Genomic DNA, 8,276 nt, shown 5'->3' with positions numbered 1-8,276 from the left:
TTGATTGCTGGATTGAGTACAGTATAATAAAGTTTAAGGAGCTCTACAGTCTAAAGGGACATAAATGTACACCTCTGCATATATACCTACACACATGCACTCACACAAACACATATTCCAGAGGAGAAGTCTGCTGGAATCTGGGAATTGGTTAAGGCCAGGTCAGCTGGATGGCAGGTGTGGGCAGTGCTAGCATTTGGGATGAAGCAGTGAAGCCACATCACCCTGACCCCATTGCTGCAGCCCTTTCCTCTGATGGTGGGCACCCAGCTGAGGGTTTGGAAAGGAACTGTGCCAGTTGGGGGTCCGGAAGGAAGCCCATGAAAATGGTAATGTATGCAGCACCGGCCAGCACCTCACACCTGCCCATTGTCATCAATTTGCCTGGCTGGGTGTGGGAGGGGCATGAGAGGAACCAGGGGATCATATCTCAGGCCTGGGAGGGGGAGGTTTAGTGGGAAACAGTGGGAGAGAGAATATCCACTGTTCCCTGGGCCCCGAGAGGGCAGTTTGACCCGGCTGAGGAGCCCCTGGGATTCCCGTGGGCCTTCTTGGGGAGTTGGAGGAATGGAGGAAGAAGGCCAGGACCCCAGGTTGTATTTGAGGCATGGAGCCTCATAGCGTTCACGGTGTGGTTCCGTCTTGGGCCCTTAGGAATTATATCACTTACTTGCCTCTGCTGTGGTGCTCTGAATTTTTTTAATGGTATTTTTTAAGTGCCTACTAGGTACCAGGTACTGTATTAAGGCCACAGGTAAATATAAGTTTATCAGGTCAGAAACAGTCCCTGTCCCACAAAGAGCTCATTGTCTTAATTCCTGTTTTACAGAAGAGATAACTAAGGCATTGAGAAGACTTTCCCAAAGGTACCCAGCAAACAAGTGGCAGAGTGGTGATTAGAAGCCAGGTCCTCCTCACTCTCAGGCCCAGACTGTTTCCACTAAGCCACAGCGACTCTGATCTCAGAACCTGATTTGCTTGAATCTCCCTCTGCCCCCCACCCTGCTCCACCCAGTGCTTAGTACAGTGCCTGGCACACAGTAAGCACTCAAATACCACTATTATTATTATGATGATGATGATGTCTGTGTAGAACTGCATGCTGAGGAGTTAAAACTCATAATTGTGGGATGTAAGTGCTTACTATGTGCTAAGTGCTAGGAATAGATTCAAGATAATCAGGTGGGACATAATGTGCCTGTGTCTTACTTTCCTCATCTTGAAAATGAGGATTTAATAGCTGCTCTCCCTCCCTCTGTGTGGCTCCCATCCCTGTTCCATGTGGGGCACGCTGCTTCCCTGGAAAAAAATTGCTGGAGGTGTTGAAGAACTGCTTCCTTCATCCTACCAACATAATTCCAAACCTCTCTTTAGGGAGGCAGTGTAATAATAATAATGTTGGTATTTGTTAAGTGCTTATTATGTGCAGAGCACTGTTCTAAGCGCTGGGGGAGATACAGGCTCATCAGCTTGTCCCACGTGAGGCTCCCAGTTAATCCCCATTTTACAGATGAGGTCACTGAGGCACAGAGAAGTTAAGTGACTTGCCCGCAGTCACACAGCTGACGAGTGGCAGAGCTGGGATTTGAACTCATGACCTCTGACGCCCAAGCCCCGGCTCTTTCCACCGAGCCACGAAAGTTGGCTAGTGGAAAGACCCCAGGCCTGGGAGTCAGAGGTCCTGGGTTCTAATCCTGACTCTACCACGTACCTGTTGTGTGACCTAGGGCAAGTCACTTAACTTCTCTGTGCCTCAATTGCCTCATCTGTTAAAAGGGGGTTCAATACTTGCCCTTCCCATTAGTCTGTGGACTCCACGTGGACTATGCCTAATCTAATTGTCAGGAATCTATCCCAGTGCTTGGCACAGAGTGAGAGCTTAAAAAATACCTTGATTATTGTTATGGCAGGCATTCAAACCTTCATATTCTTCGTCCGCTTATTCTTCGATCCCGAACAGTGCAGCGGATTGTAATCTAGTCTCGGCTACCTGTAAGATCTCGAACATTTCTGTAACAGTTTCCGAGCCCGACAGCCGCTAGCCGCTCCACTGCAAATGTTTTGATGGTCTCTTAGGTCATCTAGCGATTTTCAGAAACCATCTGAGCCTTCAAACCTGCGGAGTGTCTGTTTTAGAGACCCGGCCTTGTATCTTCTATCTAAACGAAAATCCTCAGTGTGGGAACGTGTTCTACTCAAAGTTTCCATAAACTGTTTCAAATAATAAGCTAGAGGCTCTTTGAATCACTCTAACGTTTTTCTCAAAACGGCCTCTTGAAAGAGAGTGTGACAGCCCTGTTACCCCACTGAAAGAGTGTGCCAGAGTCCTAGTACCCCAGTGCTCCCACCACTGCCATTCTACAGTGCTCTCACTCCTGCCATTCTACAGCGCTCTCTCCACAACATCCTACAGTGCTCTCACTCCTGTCATTCTACAGTGCTCTCACTCCTGTCATTCTACAGTGCTCCCCCCATTGCCATCCCACAGGGCTCTGACTCTTGGCATTCTATAGTGCCCCTTCCACTGTCATTCTGCAGTATTCCCACCCCTGCCATCCTACAGTGCTCTCTCCTGCTATTTTATAGTGCTCCCTCCACTTCCATTTCAAAGGGTTCCCACCCCTGCCATTCTACAGTGCTCTCACCCCTGCCATTCTACAGTGCTCTCCCCAAATAGTCTGTAATGTTTCCACCAAATAATGATAATAATAACGATAGTGTTTGCTAAACACTCTCTGTCAAGCACTGTGCTAAGCAATGGGGAAGGTACAATGTAATCAGATCAGAGCCAGTCCTTGTCCCACATGTTGCTTCCCATTTAAGGACTAAGATGTTCGTGAAGCAGTGTGGCTTAGTGGATAGAACACAGGCGTGGGAGTCAGAAGGTCTTGGGTTCTAATCCAGCCTCCCTCATATGTCTGTTGTGTGACCTTGGGCAAGTTCCTTCCCTTCTCTGAGTCTGTTACCTCATCTGTAATATGAGGATTAAGAGCGAGAGCCCTCTGTGGGATGGGGACCGTGTCCAACCTATCTTGTATCCAACCCAGCACTTAAAACAGTGCTTGGCACATGTAAGTGCTTAACAAGTACAATAATTATTATTATTATTATTATTAATAGACAAAAGCAGTTGTGGCTGTCCCAGTAGCTTCAGTAGGCCCCAGGTTCCAGTGGGAAATTGGGGACTGGATAAACATTTTCCAGAAAAATAAAAACTTTCATATTCATAATTCAAAGTACTTGCATATATCAGCACTTAAATACCCCCATGGTTATTAATTATTATCACGTCTTGAGTCATGACAGTACGAACGGAAAATCTGCCCACCTTCTTAACATCATCACGGATGGGTTTCTGTAATTAGCATGAGAATGATATCCGTGACATCATTTCCCCAGCTCTTGTATTGTTCTCTCCCAAGTGCTTAGTACATGGCTCATCACACGGTAAGTGCTCAATAAATATTATTGATTGATTTTAGAAATGACTTTGGAAAAAGAGTTTTGTTCTGACCCCATCAGAACCAAGATACTATTCGGGCAGAGCCACCAGATTCCTCAGGCTGTCAGAAACACCCTGGGGAAATTTGGGCCTCAAGCCCCAGCCGAGCCGTTTGCTTTACTGTGGGGGGCAGAGGGAGATACGAGCAAATCAGGTTCTGAGATCAGAGTCGGTGTGGCTTAGTGGAAAGAGTCTGGGCCTGAGAGTGAGAAGGACCTGGCTTCTAATCACCACTCTGCCACTTGTTTGCTGGGTACCTTTGGGAAAGTCTTCTCAATGCCTTAGTTATCTCATCTGTGGTATCTGTTCAGGGCTTACTGTATGCCAAGCCCTCTAGTAAGCGTTAGGCTAGGTATAACAGGTTGGACACAGTCCCCGTCCCACACGGGGCTCACAGTCTAAAGTAGGGGGAAAACGAGGCATTGAATCCCCATTTTACAAACGAGGAAACCGAAGCATAGAGAAGTGACCTATCCAAGGTCTCACAGCAGTCGAGTGGCGTAGCCGGGATTAGATCTCAGGTTCTCTGACTCCCAGGCCCGTGCTCTCTCAACTAAGCCATACTGCTTCTCTGTTTTAATCTGTACACTGCTTTAATCCCACTATTCCCCAATTCCCCACCTCCCCTTCTCTCTCCTTGGTTCAGATTTATTTCTTCTTCATGGTCTGCGAGAGGCTGGCTAGGCTTGTCCTGTCCATCGCTGTGCAACTATCCTTAGAAAGTGGCCAATGGGAGAGCAGAATCAATCAGTTGTATTTACTGAGTGCTTAGTATGTGCAGAGCCCCGTAGTAAGCACTTGGGAGAGTACGATGTAACAGAGCTGGTAGAAACATTCCCTACCCACAAGGAGTTTATAGTCTAGAGGATTAGAGGTCTATCTGCTCCAGGGAGGGCTCCGAGAAACAGCTCGATCTAATGGAATGAGCACAGACCTAGGAATCAGAGGACCTGGGTTCTAATCCCAGCTCCGCCGCTTACCTGCTGTGTGATGACTTGAGCAAGTCGCTTCTCTTTGCGCCTCAGTTTCTCATCTGCAAAATGGGGATCCATCACCTGTTCCCCCTCCTACGAAGACTGTGAGCCTCGTGTGGGACCTGATTATCTTATATCTACTCCTCTGCTTAGTACGGTGCTTGGCACGTGGTAAGACCTTAACAAATACCAGAATTATTATAAGCCTCTTCGCGGATCTTCTGGGCTCCATTCTCTCCCCTTTCTGGTCTGTCCTTCACTAATGGGGTCACACGATTGGAGGAGTGTCCTGATTCAGAAATTCCCTGCCAAGCCCGATTAGCAGTCTGAGCTTAGAGCAGGGCTGACCCCTGGTGGGAACTCTAACCCTGGGGGAGATGGCATTTTCTTGGGGTAACCTTGGCCACTCTGCCAGGGAAACTTTTCCGGGGATTTCGTGGACGGCTGAGGCCCCTCGGATTACCCCAGGGCTCACGACGATGGTTCAGGTTGGGGAAAATTCCAGGCTGAAGCAGGATGTAGACTGTAAGCCCCTTCCATAGACTGTAAGTGCCTTTTTTTTTTTAATAATATGTCTTAAGCATTTATTATGTGGCAGGCACTGTACCAAGTGCTGGAGTAGATTCAAGCTAATAAGGTTGAACACAGTGCATGTCCCATGAGGGGCTCACAGTCTACTAATTTTATTCATAAGGTAACTGAGGCACAGAGAATTTAAGTGACTTGCCCAAGGTCACACAGCAGACAAGTGGCAGAGCCAGAAATAGAACCCAGGTCCTCCGACTGCCAGGAATGCGTTCTTTCCACTCACCCCCGCTGCTCTGTGTGGGCAGGGTTTGCATCTAACAACTCGCTAAGGTCAAATCTCCTCCAAGAGGCCTTCCCCGATTAAGCCCTCTTCTCCCTGGTTCACTCTCCCTTCTCCGTTGTGGATATATGACCTTTGGATATCTGATAGTCGCCTTACCCCCAACCTCACAGCACTTATGTACATATCTTGAAATGATATTATAAATTATTTATATTAATGTCTGTCTACCCCTCTAGACTGTAAGCTCATTATGGGCAGGGAATGTAACTTCTAATTCTGTTGTATTGTACTCTCCCTAGCACTTAGAGTAGTGCTCTGCACCTAGTAAGTGCTCAATAAACAACACTGATTAATTGATTAATTGGGGCTGGAGAGCCCCTTGGGGAGGTCTGAGGGGAGAAAGCCTCAGGGAGGTTGGGTCTGTCGCATCCCAGAATTTTCTTCCCGGGGCTCACCCTCGGTCCAAACCCAGTAGGCCTCCAGCCTGTCGGGCCTGACACAGTCTAATTGAGACTGCCACGATTAGGGGGTTAAGCGTGGAGCGCATGCTTCTCTGGAGAGAGCCAAAGCCTCCCTGTCTCTCTGTATGAAGCAAGACACAATTTCCATGGAAAGACAAGTTCTTCATTTCCAAAGGTCTCCGGGCATGGAACGTTAAAGGGGATTTCCAGGCTCTGAGAAGAAGCCAGAGGCACGAATCATCGGGGTAGAAGTGGCTCGTGTGACATGGCTTCCGGCCCAGGATCCCTCGCTTTGATCCCCTACGTTCTTCGGTGATTTGTCCCGATAAAACGGGCAAAGGAGCAAGTGAGCAGAGCGCTGTCGTCCGGAGAATGTTGCCCACTTCCTCACACCCCCTTGGTTTTCTCCCTTTCAGCTGTGTGATTGCCAACAAAGTAGGCCACAGACTTCTCTGACACATTTTCAGTCAACCGTTGGGCAACAGTGAGATATTTTCCTCCGTTGGGTCTACCCGCCCTACCTTGCCCTCCCTTCTCTGTCGACTATGCGTTTTTAAATGGTATTTGTTAAGCACTTACGATATGCCGTGCAGTGTACTCAGCTCTGTAGTAGATACAAGTAGATACGATATACAATCAGGTTGGACACAGTCCATGTCCCACATGGGGGTCACAGTCTAAATGAGCCCCACTCAGTCCAAGTCTTTGTCTAAGTGAATTTATTTACACGAATATCTGTCTCCCCCTCTAGATCGTAAGCTCGATGTGGGCAGGAAATGTCTGTTAATTGTTATATTGTCTTCTCCCAAGGCCTTAGTACACTGCTCTGCACACAGTAAGCGCTCCATAAATACAACTAAGTGAGCTTGGACTGCTTGCTTGCTTGCTGTGTGACTTTGGGCATATCACTTCTTCTCTGTGCCCCACTTTCCTCAACCGTTAAATGGGGATGAAATCCTTGTTCTCCCCCTCACTTAAACCGTTAGCTCCATGCAGGACAGGGACTGTGCCCGACCTAATTAATTTGTACCTACCCCAGTGATGAGAACAGTGTTTGACACATAGCAAGTGTTTAGCAAAACCAAAAAAAAAAAAAAAAATACATGTGTGCATGTATGTGTAATTATATATTTCCTGTCCCAGCTAGCAAATTCCAGGATTTGCTGAGGTCCGGCCTGCTCGTGTCTGGCGCCTTGCCCAGGCTGCTCGGGGATCGGAGGAGCTGACCAACAGCGTCTGTGCAATTGGTTCTGCTGACGCCACACATTCCTGGCTCTCTGCCTCACTGCCTTTCCTACAGTACTCCAGGGCAGAGCTCTGCCAGCCTTGCCAGCCTCTCCTTTCTTCATCCCTCTTGGCACAGACACAGAACACATATGTGCCATTGATACCCAGATTTATACTCTCCCCCACCCCCTGCCGATTCCTTAAAATTAAATAAATTAGGTGGCACCCCTCTGGTTCAGGATCTGAAGTAAATGAGGCCGGGTGAATTTGAACTCTTCAGGTCCATCTGTCTATCCACAAATGACCCGGACATCTGCAGCCCGAGCTATCCAGTAACTGTGGGAGGGCCAGATCCAATTTCCAACCTGGAAGGATGTTCTAATCAAAATAATAATTATTGTGGTATTTGTTAAGCACTGGGTGGATACAAACAAATCGAGTTGGACGCAGTCCATGTCCCACGTTGGGCTCATAGTCTTAATCCCCATTTTATAGATGAGGTAACTGAGGCCCAGAGAAATGAAGTGTCTTGCCCAAGGTCACACAGCAGACAAGTGTCGGAGCAGGAATTAGAACCCATGACCTTCGGACTCCCACTACACTATGCTGCTTCTGGGAGGTTGTGGTGGTGGTTGGTAGGGGGACACCAGGAGAGTGATCACTTTGAGTCACCCCAGGATGGGGAGATGGGATTTGGTTGTCTCTGTGCTCCTTTAAAACTCAAGAGGAAGAAAAGAGGAAGAGAGGGTCAGGCAACCTGGCCTAGGGGAGAGAGGGAAACCAAAGGAGAGACAAAGAGAATAAAAGGGAAGGGAATGAGGAGAAGGTGAGGACAGTTTGCTGTGGTCAGGGAACGTGCCTAGGAGAAGCAGTTTGACTTAGTGCCTAGAGCATGGGGCTGCAAGTCAGAAGGTCCTGGGTTCTATTCCTTACTCTGCCACTTGTCTGCTGTGTGACCTTGGGCAAGTTACTTCACTTCTCTGTGCCTCAGTTACCTCATCTGGAAAATGGGGATTAAGACCGTGAGCCCCATGTGGGACATGGACTGTGTCCAACCTGATTATCCTTGTACCTACCCCAGTGCTGAGAACATTGCCTGCCACATAGTAAGTGCTTAACAAATACTGTAAAAAAAAAAAACCCCAAAAGGTGTCTACTAACTCTGTTGTACTCTCTCAAGTGCTTATTACAGTGCTCTGCAAATAGTGATCATTAATAAATACCAGTGATTAATTGACAGCAGCCTAGGAGGGGCAAAGGAGATCAGGCCCTCAGGGGAGAAGCTGAGAAGGGGAGGGTAG

At 48.0% G+C, this 8,276-nt stretch overlaps 1 long non-coding RNA gene across 1 annotated transcript; it reads left to right on the top strand.

Moving 5' to 3' along the window:
- The first annotated feature begins 470 nt into the window (after positions 1 to 470).
- LOC114816390 lies at positions 471 to 7,205 on the top strand. The gene is made up of 3 exons (XR_003764158.2): positions 471 to 593; positions 5,924 to 6,094; positions 6,892 to 7,205. It is a non-coding gene; the product is annotated as an uncharacterized LOC114816390 (long non-coding RNA).
- Positions 7,206 to 8,276: the final 1,071 nt, after the last annotated feature.

This window comes from Ornithorhynchus anatinus, chromosome 14, assembly GCF_004115215.2.
Source record: "Ornithorhynchus anatinus isolate Pmale09 chromosome 14, mOrnAna1.pri.v4, whole genome shotgun sequence".
NCBI classification, from domain to species: domain Eukaryota; kingdom Metazoa; phylum Chordata; class Mammalia; order Monotremata; family Ornithorhynchidae; genus Ornithorhynchus; species Ornithorhynchus anatinus.
Note: the sequence above shows the minus strand (reverse complement) of the source record. Positions and strands in the feature narration are given on the sequence as shown.